At 42.5% G+C, this 15643-nt stretch overlaps 1 protein-coding gene across 3 annotated transcripts in view; it reads left to right on the top strand.

Moving 5' to 3' along the window:
• LOC115811928 (zinc finger MIZ domain-containing protein 1) overlaps positions 1–15643 on the top strand; it is a 106465-nt gene that overhangs the window by 39726 nt on the left and 51096 nt on the right. For all 3 annotated transcript variants that reach the window (XM_030774349.1, XM_030774348.1, XM_030774347.1), the window contains exon 2: positions 2917–2989. The gene's annotated coding sequence lies outside the window, so the exon portion shown is untranslated. The remainder of the gene's footprint in view (positions 1–2916; positions 2990–15643) is intronic.

Genomic DNA, 15643 nt, shown 5'->3' with positions numbered 1-15643 from the left:
AGTAAGAAAGTTGTGGTGTATATTGGAAACCACTGCATACTGTGGATTCAAAAATGTTTAGGTGTATGTTGGCAAAGACCACTGTTTTTAAATGCTTTTTTCAGCTGATCATCCACTGTCATGTAGCAATGATGCTTCATTTGAGATAATCTAAAAAAAACAAGCATATAAAATAAACTAATTTAAATCTGCACACACTGGGCAGACCAAACTGGTCTTTTGCTCATATTGATTCAAACAAAACAGTTACTGCCTCAAGCTACTTACCATTGAAGCTTGGCAAAGATCTTACAGCAGCAGGATATGACTAGTTCCCACTGCTTTGCTCCCCCCCCCCCCCAGCCAAAAAACATCTGAGGCCCTCCTAGCACAACAGAACACCCCTCTGCAACCAGCACAGCACAGCACACACTCGCGCACTGACAGAACAGTTGCTTTTAAGAACTCCCAAAAAGCTGACCCCAGTGACTCCTGTAAGACTAGAAGAGAATGTACGAAAGAGAGGAGAAAGATAGAAGGGGGTAGAGAGAGAGAGAGAGAGCGAGAAAGAGAGAGAGAGAGCACAACATTTAGACAGCTGCACGTGTGGTGTCAAGAATCTTTGTCTGACAGGCAACTTTAAACTGGAGGCTGGTTTGTATTTTTATCTCCTCTGCGAAAGCCTACAGAATACTGCCAGACGACAGCCCCTTTATCATGACCATCTCATCTCTCCCCCAGAGATAAAGGTTGCCCCGGTCTCTGTACAAAACAGGACTAGCTGATGCATTCTAATTGTACACCAACCATACAATATTAGATACTAGACTGATTTACAGAGTTTTTATCATGAATATCATTTAATATCATGAAAATGCCTGTAGATGTCATAGTATTGAACAGATAGACTGAAAAAAAGAATAATACCCTCTTATACAATCTACAGTTTTGATGTAAACACAATGTTGTTGCAAGTGACAATGTAATTGACATTAGAAAAAAACATGTCCTGTGGTAATTCTCTGGTTGGTTATAACACAACAACACATGGTCGATGTCTGAAGTTCTGCCCACCGTGGCAAAACGGGACTGAGCCACAACCCTCTTGGCAAGTCTGTCTCTCTGACCTGATTCTTGACTTGATCCCAACTACAGCTCTGCTCTATGGCTGGGTCTGTTCAAGTTGGCTCTGACCTGCTCATATGATTTTGTGTCACATGATGACTGTTGAAACACTCAATGACTTCTGGTCTCTCAATTCTTCACTGACCTACCCAGTAGACAATGAACAATCTCAGATCACTAAGTTTGTTCTTATCAAAATATTGACAATTGTATATGTCCTATCCAGACAGTAGCTCCTTTGTCTTCTCCGAGTACAGAATTTGAGGCTCGAACAGCAGTTTCTAATTGGATAATAGACTTTGTTGTTCTCCTTGACCTTTAGTTTGCCAGTCATAATGTGCATCTGAGTGTGTTTCATTGGGAAATGTGGTCCCTGAGGCTCGGTGGTTGGAATTGATTATTCAGAACTGCCTGTTGCATGACTTGTTGGCTGTTGTGTTTAATGACATCAGAGATGGCATCTGTTCCAGATCTAATCCTGATGGGAGACAATCGCAGCACATGAGACTGTGTGTGTGCGTGTGTGTGTGTGTGTGTGTGTGTGTGTATGTGTATGTGTGTGTGATGATTCCCTCCCTGTCTTTGTGTGTGAAAGAGTGAGAGAAAGTGTGAACAGGAGAAAGGGTGGTATTCTCAGTAGCTTTCCTATGGAGGAGAGCGAGTGAGAGAGAGAGAGAGAGAGAGAGAGCCTGTTGGTTTGGCAAGCAAAAAAAGGTTCATTTATGGGTTGGTCTACATCATAGATTTGTCATTTGTCTTTAGTGTTGGTTCTTGATTGTGTTACACAACGTGATAAATAAGTATGCTATTTAGTCTAAGGTTTGACATAGAGACAAAACTGTAAAAACTATGTCAATCCGAAAGCCGCAAGTAAGCAATTCTACACATCAAAACGTTCAAGGAAACATGCTGTTGCATAAACAACGTTTGTAGTAACTTAACCAGTAGATGCCATTGTGTGGAGTATACTTGTCCACTCGGTTGAGTTTGTTGGAAAAGTATTTATTTACACCAATTTTCAGATCCTGCCAAACCACTGTTGCTTCACTAATAAGAATAGCCGGGATGATTGGACTTCTCAAAGAAGATCAAGACGTGCATGACAAATACGTCATCATTACATGTAGATTGAGGAGACAGCCTTGTCTTGACTACACACAGAATGTTACTGAGAAGATATGTGGAGCTACAAGAGTAGACGCAGATATGTTGCAAAGGCCATAACCATTAAACATTGAATTAGTAATCTGGACATGAATATCTTATAAGGAAATTTGCAGATTAGAGCAATCCAAAGGACTGACTTCACATGCTCATACCTAATTATGGCCTTCACAGAGTTCAAAGGCTAATAAATCTTCAAGTGACATTTTATTAAGAGTCAACTACAGGCCTCAAATTGAATTTGTTTGCATCACAGGCATGGTTAATCGCTGCCTTTAAAAGTTTGTGACTCCATTAGTTACGGGTTGGTGGTTGTTCCTTAGCTGTTTGCTGCAATTCCTTTCAGAACGCACACAGAAAAGAGTTTTAGAGTGGTGTATTGATGTAGTAGTTTACGGCAGTGTGTTTCTGTTTCATAATCTCAGCGGAAAATCGTCTTTTCTCTCACTGATGTCTAACGCGAAGAGATGTTGGTAATATTGGAGATATTGCATCATTAAAAAGATCAATTGTGAATGCAGACCTTATTTAATTTTCCTTAGGGCATGTACTACATAACGCCTTGTTCTGTACACCTTGTTTTGATATTTCAAGATATCAGAGATTTCTTTTTGGTCTAAATCATGCTTCTTGTTCTTATTGTTTTAGGTGAAACTTGTGATCGATGGAGATTTAAACACTGAGCTGCTGACTGCCCTTGAAAACAAGACAGAGAACACAGGTAAGAGATATATATGTTGTTTAATATTGTGAGAACAGGCGAGAGGAGCTTATGCACGTATCTGTGTGCACTTCCATTTGTTTAACTAACTTGGGCGTCGTAAGGTGATGGTCCACACTGCCTTGGATAGTAAGCAGTAGATTGAAACAGACTGGACTGTATACCTTGAAATGCAGAATAAATCCAAAAGAGCAGGGTCTCTGTCTCTGTAACTTTGGGTTATTGTAGTGTTTGCTGCTGTAATCTGTAGAAAGCTCCCTAGGAGCATAATTACCAAGGAAAAGTACCCGCTAGACTGGGAACCCTTTGTCTTGGAGTAGATCATCCTGAAACTACACTTTTTCTTGGCTGAACAATCAGTGTCTTCTCTCTCTATTCTTTCATAGGTCCTTTATTGCACATATTACACTTTTATCTGTCCGAGTCTGGCAGAGCTGAACTTTATCAGGAGGCGGCTTTGAGAAACACAGTCATGTAAGTGCTACAGGGCGGTATAAATTATGAAGTTAGCACTGAAATACGAGGTGTTATTTTGTAGTTAATTTTATGGAGTATGAATTTTGATACAGCCGTGAGACAGAGAGTTTGAAGCTTGTGTTGTGGCAAGCTAGGCAAAATATTAATCTTGGGTGACCGAGTCCTGCATGAATTTGAAATAATTGATTTGAATAGTGCTGAGCAGCGCAAAGGTGAGCGATTTCGGTTGCATTCGCAATATGCTAATGAGCACAGGAAGCTCAGGGACTGAGAAGGGGGATTTGCTCGAGGACGTTAAGAACGACCATCACGCTCGATAACTATGTGTTCAGAGATTTACGGTGAAATCGCGGGGAAGGGTTTGATAAGAGGCGCCATCATCATGGTGCTGGTTCTCGTTAGCAGAATGTTATTTATTGTGGTCTGTGAGAATACATGCCTACAGTTGGACCGGTGTGTGTTTCCAGTCAACTAGGGCCAGTAGAGATGCGGAGACAGAATGCTTGTTGTGGTATTTCCTGAGGGTTAGTAAACACACACACGAATACATAACACTCACAGCAGAGAGAGAGAGAGAGAGCACAGCACACACTGGTATGCATAAAGGATTTCCACATTTAAGATTAGACATTGTCTGTAATTCATAATCGTATGCTTGTTTGTGCCGTGCAGTGTGTTTATGCCGCACACTGTCGGGTGGGATATGCTGTGTATTGTTGTGTGGACAGTGATCTGAAGTGTAAATGGTTCTATCCGGTCTGTGGTTTGGCCCGAGATCTGAACAACAAACAAAACTGACTGGATTGATGATGTAAAGGTTTTCTTCCCTGGACCTCCTCCTCCCCCTCCCTTTCTACACGAGTCCTTGTCTTTGAAACGTTTCTGTTGCATTTGATAAATAATTGCCCTCGAAGCAGTGTTATTTTCATTTCAAATCACATTATTATCAGTCAGATGCAGAAAATGAATATAAAGACCTAATCTTAATCATTTCTGGTGGAAGGCTGCAGTTCATTTGTCTGTGACCTTTAAGATTTTTTTTTCAGGTTTCCTGCTCTACATTTTAATGTAAATTGTTATCACGGGCGCACAAGTGTGTTTCATACATTTTGTGCCTGTTCCTTAAATTTGAAGAGTTTGTGTTATTACTTGTTAAAACTGTGCTTGAAGGAGTTCTTGGTTTACTGCTTTAGCCTGTAAATCTGTGTGCCATTCAGTACATTGCATTGAGGCGTCCGTGCCTGATCTAAAACTCAGTAACTGAACATGGTTGGAACATGGATTATTTGAAGTCTCCGCAGGGGATGTAGGTCAGCTGGAAGAGTCCATCTCCTCTAATGGTGTAATCCTCATTTGTGCTGCCTTTTTGCCAGAAACACAGCGTAGGGCTTCGTGTCAGAGCGCCGTGCCCCTAGAATGACACTCACTCGCAATATCCCTCGTGGTATGATCAGTCTTTCTGTTTTCGAATGGCGTTCTCATGCTAGTCTACATTGCGTCTTGTAAAGAAAGGTTCAAGCTTTATTGCTTTGGCCGTTATCTGGTGACTGTCATGCTAAGCTGTGGTCTTTATTGATAGATGTATAATTGAAGGGTTTTTTCCTCTTTGTTTCGGCTGAATGATGACCTAGGGAACTGAGTCAGAGGAGCAGGTAGACACACACGAACTGAGAAAGAGGGAGAGAGAGAGAGAGAGCCCTCTTTGCTCTGTGGAGAAGGAAGTCATTCATTGGCTTTCTCCTGTCTCAGCGACAGGCTGAGTTGAAGTAATGATAGCTATGGTGACAGACGGCGGGAGTTTAGATCTCTGCGACTCTGCATTGCCTACGGAGTCTCACTCTACCCCAGTCATATCATTCACTTCACTCTATCACAAACTATTGAAAGATCACTTATTCTCAACAATAGACCTGAAAATTACCCCTCTGTGAACAGAGAACCTCCACTGAAGGCTCAAAGAAGCTGAACGTTCTCTCTCTCTCTCTCTCTCTCTCTCTCTCTCTCTCTCTCTCTCACTGTGTGTGTGTGTGTGTGGCTCTGGCTGTATGCTAGGACCTCTTACATGGTGGAGTAGAAACATCCGTTTTCCATCTTAGGAAAAAAAACAGAAACAGGATTGGAAAAACACCATCAATTCTGAGTAGTCAAATGCAGATAGTTTGATGATCAGTGTCTTGAAATTCAGGCTTTGCTCAGCCTGGCAGACATAGAACCACCTTTTGTCATTAAATGTAATGTAGTTAGTGTGTATGGTGTCATTCAGATGAAATTGATGGGTCTCCCAGTTTTAGAGGCACCAATGAAAACCTCCTACTCTTATGCCCTCGATAAAAGGGAAGTGTAACAGTGGCTGAACAACTCTGACGCTCAGGTCTTTAGCCATGAAGGTGACAGGTTTAGACCTGAGTATCGTGTTGTTTAGTACTGTTTCTCAGCTGAATGTCAGCTTACGTTGACTAGGCTTTTTCGCCGCTTTAGGATCCACTGGTCTGAATCCGGGGATGCAGAGCGGCGTTAACCACATTTGATTTCTGATCTCTGAGTTCTAGACATGCAGGCTTATAGACGGAGCAGCTGAGTACCACGTGGACTGAACCATCAGACAACAAGTCCATCATTAATTAGCCTCTTCCTCTGTCTGCATTCCTTTGTCATCACACTGCACTCCACAGACAAGTACTGTCTGGGTTCCTCTTTCTGTACCCCCCCCCCCCTCTCTCTCACACACACACACACCCACACACACACACCACACACGCACATACACACACACACACGCACACGTGTTCTCTCTCTCTCACACACACACACACCCACACACACGCACCACACACGCACATACACACACACGCACACACGTGTTCTCTCTAACTCACACACACACATGTTCTCTCTAACACATGCACACACACACACACACACACACACACACACACACACACACAGACACATTGTTCACTGTTCATCCTCTCTTATGGCTGTTTGCTGCTCCCACAGACCAGAGAGCTATTCTCAACCCACGTGATTTGTGACATTAATATAAAAACATAAACATTGTTTCATGTAAACTAAGAGCTTTTCTGTTGCTCTCATACTCTATGTACAGTCAAAACAGCTTCCTCAATGTACTGGTGTGACATTGCATGTGTTACTGCCTTATTAAATACAAACCTAAGTGCATTGGCTAAGTGGCTAAATACATAAAATTGCAAATTAACTCTTGATCCATATTTCTGAGAGGCTTGTTTTCTTTAATAAGATCTTATCCTTTGTTGATAAAGTGAGACAGAGGTATGTCAGTATCCAGTGCAGAAAAGCAAGCATGACTCCATCCTGTTTGTATGAGGGCAGGAGGAAGAGAGAGAGGGAGAGGTTGAAAGAGAGGAGAGGGAGAGAGAGGTGAGGGTGGCCTGTAAATAGCCCACCCTGGTGTTAGAGGAGGAACGTGGAGTAGCAGCTCTCATGTGTGGTGGAGCAGGAGAGACTGTGGTACTCGTCTCTTCACGTCATACAGCCTTATCCAGGTCAAGTCTGCACAGGGACTGTGATGTTAATGTATAGAGAAGGTCTTTCTCTCTCTCTCTTTTTTTCTCTGCTCTCGTCTTCTGTCTGCTCATATCCCTCCAGCCCGTCCTGTTTCTCTCTCTCTCTCTATCTCTCTCTCACACACACACACACACACACACACACACACACACACACACACAGGCTGAAACCTGAAAAAGAGAAATTCACAGACTGAAGAAAAAGAAATGAGGTTGTCTAATTTAGATTTTTTATAAAATATAATATATAGTCTAACTTAGGACATAAGGGTGCAGTACTGTGTGTGTGTGTGTGTCTGTGTGTGTGTCTGTGTGTGTGTATGAGAGATAGAGAGTGAGTGAGTGCGTGTGTGTGAGTGTGTGTGTGCGTGTGTGTCTGTGTGGGTGAGAGAGTCTCTCTGTGTGTGTGTGTGTGTGTGTGTGTGTGTGCGTGCGCACTATGGAAGTAGGTCATTGATTGGGATCTTGGACACTGATTCCTGGCTGGCCTAGAAAATGCGCCATAATCAGAACACTTTCACGGCAAAACAGCTTTTTAAAGTAGCAGTCATTTCAAGGTTAGGATTAATGGAGTCATCAGAGAGCATTTCCCACTGTATTCAGTGGAAATCCAAATAAGTTCTCTCAGAATACAAACACAGCTTTAAACTCAGATAAACATGGCTGCTTTTGATTGACACAGTGGACAACAAGAGCTGTTAGTGTTTTTATTACAGTAATTACACACAGAGACAAAACGCGTGCTGTGTTGTTATGATGAACATTTATTCATGATATTTATTTTATAAAGTTGTTACAAATGTGACAGAATGTGTGCCAAGGCAAACAAGGTTTGCAGTATCACAAGTCAGCATAAAAGTGTATCATACATCAGAATATGTAATCAAAGTTAACATTAGACTCTAGAAGACAAGTTTGGATTGTACATCCATCTCTGCTCTTACACGTATGATTAATATATATGATTAATATTCATGGTTCTCATTCTCTCTCTCTCTCTCTGTCTTTCACACACACACGCACACAGCATTCTGAAGCATTCGGAATTAACGCTATCTTCTCAATTACGCCCTCCAGAGACAGACAGGGAAGGAGAGAGAGACAGTCTCCACCACACAGAAATGACAGTGCTGTCTGTCAGCTTACCAGCATGTCTCTCTCTATCTCTCTCTCTCTCCCTCCCGCTCTTTCTCTCTTTGTGATGGAGGAAGGAAAGGGGTGTGACAGTGTTGTGTGTTGACTGGAGCATCTCCCCAGGTGGATAATGTTTGTGAGAGAAAGCTGATCAGACATGCACTGGAATCTGGGGTGGCAGCAGTGTGTTTGTGTGTATGTGTGTGTGTGTCTGTGTTTTGATTGGCTTTTCCTGGTTGTTGTCGTTGTTGTTTTTGTTTGGAAGGGAAGAGCTGTTATTTTGCTGCTGCCTTGTGCTGTGTCTGAATGAATGAAGCAGTCAGAAGAACTACTGTGGACAACAAATGGATAGATGTAGCATTAAATAATAGGTCTTCACTATTGTGGAGAAAAAAGGCATTTGTTTAAATAAGCTCCCTCCAGTGCTATTTAATTGGACATTTGTGTAAAAAGTGTTCTTTGTGTGTGTGTGTGTGTGTGTGTGTGTGTGTGTGTGTGCATAAGCCCACGGTGAGATCCTGACATCTTTCCTGAAAGAGTAGCAATTAGGCAATTGTTCATTAACTGGTGGAACGCAGACACATACACACACACACACACACACACACATACATGCACACACACACACACACACACACAAAAAGGGAGATAAGTTCGCACAGTAGTATATAAGTAGTGTTTTAGAAGCCCTCAGTCCTCCAGTGGAGTTGCATTGTGAGGTGGGATGTGGAGTATATGGTGAACCCACAGTATGCTCTCTATGGTATGGAAAAGACACACATCTGTTGGCTGATGTGTTTGCATGTGTGCACTGTGAAATGCAGAGCTCACACACCGCAGAATCCTTCCCTTCTCAGCACCTCACTCCGTATCGCTCACCTCGCATGAGGGAACACCAAGAGTGTGGGCAGTCACCACGTTTGCATTCGTTCCTCCTCTGGAGAGAGAGAGAGAGAGAGAGAGAGAGAGAGAGAGAGAGAGAGAGGGATGTAGGAAGAGATGGAAAAGGCTATGGGAGATGACATCATCTGAAACAGCTGCAGGCTGGGCGTGGGGATGGGAGGGCGGGGAAGGGGAAACGGTCGACCAGAAGCGACAGAGAGAATGAGAGGTGACCTGATTGCTCAGATGGCCAAGAGATGAAGGGATGTAGAGGAGGAGAGAGAGAGAGAGAAAAAGAAAGAGAGGATCCTGTGTGTTCCATCATGATCTGCACACTGGAGCATGTCACGCCTCACAGTAGCTGTTATGAGTGATACACATACACACTCACATACACATACACACACACATACACACACACACACACACACACACACACACACACACACACACACGCACAGCAGTAACTGCTCAAGCTGGTTTTTTGCACTAATGCTTTGGCTGCGGTATTCCCCTTAACCAAGAATCCATTTTGGCAACACAAAGCATTCTCATATCTGTCATCGCCAAAAAAAGAATTACAGTTGTTTTAGTAATTGTATTCTGCATAAAAATATAAAAAGACGCATGGGATATCCTTAGTCAATGAAGAAATCAGTTCTAAAAAATGAAATGAAATGAACAAATAATAGTAAAGTTAATAAGCCTTGTGTCTCAGTGTGACCCTGTCAGAGAGAACACCAGAGGGAAAGGGAGATTCTAACCATGAGCCTGTGTTCCATTTGCATACCTCTACTGCGTGTTTTTGTGGAGAGACTTTATCAAGCCCCTGAGGCACTCCTGTAGAGAGAGAGAGAGAGAGAGAGAGAGAGAGAGAGAGAGAGAGAGAGAGAGTGTGTGTGTGTGTGTGTGTGTGCGCGTGTGTTAGTTGCTGAAAAAGACACACTCAACCACCTGGTTGACATGGCGACTGTGTGCAGTTATGACTGCAGTATTTGTCAGATCATTATATACTTCTAAATGATTAAAAGCCATAACTCTTGGTCTGATATTTTGAATGTGTAGAGCCCTTAAATACCTAAATCATTTACTTCATTATATTATTATATCATAAATTAGGCAGTTACACTTTTCTCTCCATCAGAAGCTTAAACACATACTGACCATATACTCAGTGTTATTACTTTAAGACTGAGTTTGTGCTCTGTTCAGTGTTGGCCTCAGAACTGGCTCCGCTGCTCTAGTGATGTGCATCCATGTGCTAGTCAAACACGTGGTCAAGACAGATGTTAACCTCGCCGCAGATCCGTACATGTCAACCAGTAATGGCTCCTCTCCCACTGATTGGCACTTAACACGCAAATCTTTAACTACCACATATAGCTAAAGATTACTGACAGGCTTGTACCACACCATGGTTGGCTATTACTCATTCTCTCTCTTTCTCCCTCCCTTTCTCTTTCATCCTCTTTTCTCTTTGCAGTTGTTTATGTCAGAACCCCATTCATTGCTACATGACCGTAGCTTTTTTGATTTTCTCTCTCTGAGGTAATTGAAAGAGAATTTCCATGGCGTAAGTCACCACTCTTTCAAATCTTTTTGTGTGCGTAATAGACTTTTCCAGAAAAGGATTTTTCGGCTCAGTAGGCTTGAGGACCCGTGTTTTTGGCGTAGATGTAGTTTGGTGTGCGTTTTATTCTTTCATGGAATATTAGGCTGCGCTCCTCAGAGACACCAGGGATTTCATGTAGAGATTGGTAAACATTGGTTTTCAGTCATCCAGTGAATGAAGCGATGTAGAACAGAGGTTGAGAGAAGAAGGGAGTGAGAGAGAGAGGGAGAGGAAGAGAGAGAGAGAGAGAGAGAGAGAGAGAGAGAACGAAATGGAAATATGGAATATCACAGATGTTGGTCTGTTTCAGTGTTGGTCTGTTTCAGTCAGAGTATGAAAGACAAAGAGAGAGAGAGAGAGAGAGAGAGAGAGAGAGAGATTAGTCACGCTTGCGGTGCTCTCTCAGCAGTGCTTTTGAAGTGTCTTTTTGGAAGCTGGAGTTCTTCCTACACTGAAAGGACTCCACCGGTCCTGCATAAGAGTGACTTTTGTTACAATGGCAGCTGCCTTCACTAATATAATCTTTCTTGAAAATGAGCATTCAGCCACGAAATGTGTCTCTTCACATTCCTGTAGTTACAATGAGTACAAGTGCCCTGAGTCCAGTGTTCAAATTCAATTAGACTTGTGGCCAGTAAGTCAAAAGCGCACTGTGATTATTTCACTTGTGGAATTGGTTCACAGCCTGAACCTCACAAACCTTTTCTGCTGACCATCATAGCATCAAGATGTTTGTATGCGCTCTCTCTCGCTCCCTCTCTCTCTTTCTGTGTGTGTGTGTTTGCGTATGTGTACATTTGTCAGTTAGGGGGAGAATGTGTGTGTGCCAGCTTATGTGCATACCTCTGTGTGTGTATGTGTTTGTGTCTATGTGTGGTTTGTAGGCCACATGCCCACGGGCTAGTTGTTGTTTTTCGATGAGGAGGAAAGGCTAGAGAGAGGCTCTGGTTTCTCCCTGTGCCACCAACCAACCTGTCTAACCGGCAGCTGCCTCGTAGGTCACACTTGAGGCATGCCTTAATCCACACTTGTTTGGGGCCTCTTTTTCACACTCTCTCCATCATCTGCATCCCCTCACTTGGGAAAGCTATTTATATAATCTACATTCTGCTAAACCAAAACCTTTACAATGCAGAATTTTTTTAACATGACATGTGTTCTCTGATTTACTTTGGGACCACTACAGATCAGGTCCCCCAGCAACCCAGCATTTACTATTTAATGTAATACTGTATACTGTAAGTACTATAGGTAAATATTGTAACATTGTGTCTGTATGAATGGTATATTTTACATAAATATTGTAACATTCTATCTGTATGAGTGGTATAATGTAACTTTTGTCTGTAAATAGTGTTACATTGTGTCTGTATCAGGGGTGGGTACAGTGTAAATTTTTGAGGTAAATATCGTAAGATTGTGTCTCTAATGAATCTGCTGTGAGGGCATATTGTTATATTGTGTCTATTCAGGTCCTGAAACCAGGCTTGTGTTTTGGCCCAACCCTCTTGAGCTCCTCTCTGATGCAGGTGTGTGGGAATGTGGTTGTGATGACTAGCTGGAAACGTAGGATTCTGATTATTTTTACTTGTCTCTGTTTCCTGTCTTAGACGTAGCAGGACATCTCAGAGAGAAGTCTCATGCTCCCATATGTCCAGACATAACGCTGACCCTTCAGGTGCCCTTAGCTTTGTACAAAGGAGTCTAAATTACATAACGACCTAAAGATTTAAACAAGATGAACTTCCAGGACACTCTCTTTGCCCTTTGAGAGTTTTGATAGATGTTCACTCTAACATTTAATTGGCTACCATTACTGGAAGACCTTAGAAAAACTTATCACCTTGAATAACCAAATAAAATGTTACTCCCTTAATTCAGTGAAGTTTTCATGGCTGAACATGGCTTAAACTGTTCAATTGTTCTTAAGCTTCTCAGCCACGTAACTGTTCACCCACGTAACCTTTCCACGACTCGGTGAAGGCAGTTAATTGGGCATCAGTGATTTCCAGTTTACATACATTTTTACTGTGGCTATTGCTATCTTGAGTTGTTTGATGGACCCAGTTGAACCCTTTTGAGAATTACAAATCAGACAGGTCCAGAAGAACTATTCTGACATTCTGTTTTCTAGATCTTCTCTAATTTTCATGCAATGTTTGGTGGATGTAGCGGAACCATTTTCAGTTTTTTAAAGGTAGTAAGTAAGACTGTTTTGAGATGTTAATTGCTCTGTAAATCCAGTCATCAGTGCATTGGTGAATAGCTCTTTTAATTTTATCCAAAGCAAGGTGCTACATGCCTTAGTCACTGCGGAGACTGGGCTGTTGGGAGAGCAGAACAACTAAGGATAAGCTTTTAAATAACATTTAGAGTTAGCAGAGAGAGGTCAGCCCTCAAAGTGAGCTTTATGCAACCAAATGGAAATCTTATGAAAAATGGATGCACATCTGAGGAAAATTATATTTTGTTTTCAGTTGGTTGTGTCAGAAAAAACTGATGTAGGTGCATGTAAAAAAAAAAAAAAGATTTGAATAATGAGATCCTCCAACACAGAATTAGCTAGAAACTCAGAGCTGGGACTGAAAACCAACTTTAAACGAATGTATTTCATTAAAAACAGAACAGGACTTAAAATCAGCGAGCTTCGTGACGTGACAGAGAGTTAGACCCAGAGCAGAGTCGGAGAAATTTTTTTGATCTCTCTCTTGGTCCCCCCTTCTTCTCTGTTCTTTCTTTCTTTTCTTTTCTGGGAGGGCTGGGGTTGTGGTTGTGAAAGTCTCTGGTGTGCTTGTGGTGGCCTCTCTCACCTCTTTCCCTTCCCCTAACAGGAAGTGGCTAATTTCCTGAACTTGATCTTCCATCAGGGCTGTGCTGGGGAAACATCTGAGCAAAAAAAAAAAAAAAAGAAAGAAAGAAAGAAAAGGAAAAAAACACAAAGAAAAGGGGAAAAAAGTTAGAGAATTTCTCCTGTTTAAAAAGTGTAATGATGGCAGCCAAGACTCGGCAGTGCTGCTAGTTTTAACGTTTTACAGGTGTTGGAATATAACCCCACTCTTTCTTTTTTTTCCCCTTTTTGAGACAATTGGAATACCTCAAGATTTGGGGGTAAATTTGAAACCTCCAACTGGGTTTTCCTCAGCTTTCTCTTTCAAATCTATGTTGTCTATTTTCCCTACATTTTACCTGTCAAACTGCCTCTTGAGACCATAACAGAGGGTGTACCCAAGTGACACCCCTAGTCAAGACACTGGTTGACAAGGTGTCCTACATTTGGGATTGGCTGTAAGGATCCCAGCAGCGCCACCCTTGCCAACTGTGGTCGGGGAGTCCAAAAGAAGACAATTGACTGTGGCCCTTGGGTGGCTGACTCAGCGGGGATCAATCTGCCACTCTTTCTCAGCAGTGATCACTCCGGCAGTCTGGCTCTGTTCTCCAAGCCTGTTACATCACCTGACAATACTGTACCCACTCATAGTGTGGAAAGACCAGGGACTTTCATTCAGTAACATTTTGCCTCCTCTTCTTTTTTTTTGGACGGCGGAGGGGGGGGGGGGCAGCTAGTTAGATCCCAGATAGTTAAGTAATCTATATGGTGATGGTGTGTATGTGTGTGTGTGTGGGGGGGGGGTGTTAATTAAATTTGACAGGTATATTGTTTGTCTCTGTAATATTTCGTTTCCTGAGACTTGATTGAAGAAGAATTTCTCGGTAAGTGTTTCTTTTGTAATGATATTGAATGTAAGGGCAGTCATTACCTTTCCTCACACTCTTCCTCTCTCTCTCTCTCTCTCTCTCTCTCTTCAGTTGACTGAGTGATGAGGGACCTTCTCTTGACTGCCGTGCTTGTTTTGGCAGAACACTCCACAGTGGCCACAGAGAGCATCTGCTACTCTGCTAAATTGTGCTCCTGGCCAAATCATTTCCCTCAGTGTGCTGGTCAGTGAGTGTGTGTGTGTGTGTGTGTGTGTGTGTGTGTGTGTGTGTGTGTGAGAGAGAGAGAGAGAGAGAAAGAGAGAGAGAGAGGGTCCCCTGGGTTTTTTTTTTTTTTTTTTGGTTCTCTGCAGGTCATTACTCACTCAGGCTGAAGGCCAGCCTCGTAACTGACCCTTACACTGCTGAGAGGGGCTTTCGCACTGACTGCTTCCCATTGATTCAGTCCTGCTCTAGCACACACCACGTTTCACCTTTCTCATTCAAAATAACCCCCCTATGCCACTGATAGATTTGTGCCTGTAACCAGGCAGTTTTATTTACGTCAGTGTTTAAGGTTTGCACAATGTGTGTGTGTGTGTGGCATTGCTTGTTTCTGAGTTTGCTTGTCTGTGTTGTGTTTTTTAAGTTTGGTTTGCGCACGTATGTGTTTGTGATTATTTGATTACAAGGGGTAGTAATAACAAAATGATAATTTCCAGACCACACTCAAGCTTCCTGCACAGACATTAGAGCAGGGTATTGATCTGGTTCCATGGCTGCATCAGGGGCAATGGGCTAAAATCAATGCTTGATTTTCTCCCAGGCAAGTCTGTGTGTGCGTGTTTTCTTCTCTTCATACATTTCAAGCAACCCATGCATCCATCTATATGTCGCGTCTTTCTATCGCCTGGGAAACGCTGTAAGACAAAAGACAGTCTTGCTCTCCGTCCTCTTGTCTGATCCCGTATTCGCTTGCTACCGCATCTCCAGCGGACGCATCAAAGGCAGCACGCTCTACTGTCCACATTGCCTAACGTGTCTCCTCAGACGTCCAAAGATGATGTCACAGTGTTTCTACGATACCAGAGTTCATGATGTGATGTAATGTGTTGTTTTAATGTTCTTAAGGTAACATTTCTATGAAAAGTCAAACCGTGTCCGAACAAGCGGCGCGTGCATGGAATAATGAAATGCGCCCTTGTTAACAATTCAAACATAGCACTCATGCTGCTCGTGTTTAGTTTGAGCAAATTAACTTTTGTAGAGTGAGAAAGATGTACTTGAACCGGTCAAATCAAAGTTTTTGTG

This window comes from Chanos chanos, chromosome 5 (genome assembly GCF_902362185.1).
Source record: "Chanos chanos chromosome 5, fChaCha1.1, whole genome shotgun sequence".
Classification (NCBI taxonomy): domain Eukaryota; kingdom Metazoa; phylum Chordata; class Actinopteri; order Gonorynchiformes; family Chanidae; genus Chanos; species Chanos chanos.
This window is presented reverse-complemented; position numbering and strand designations above follow the sequence as displayed.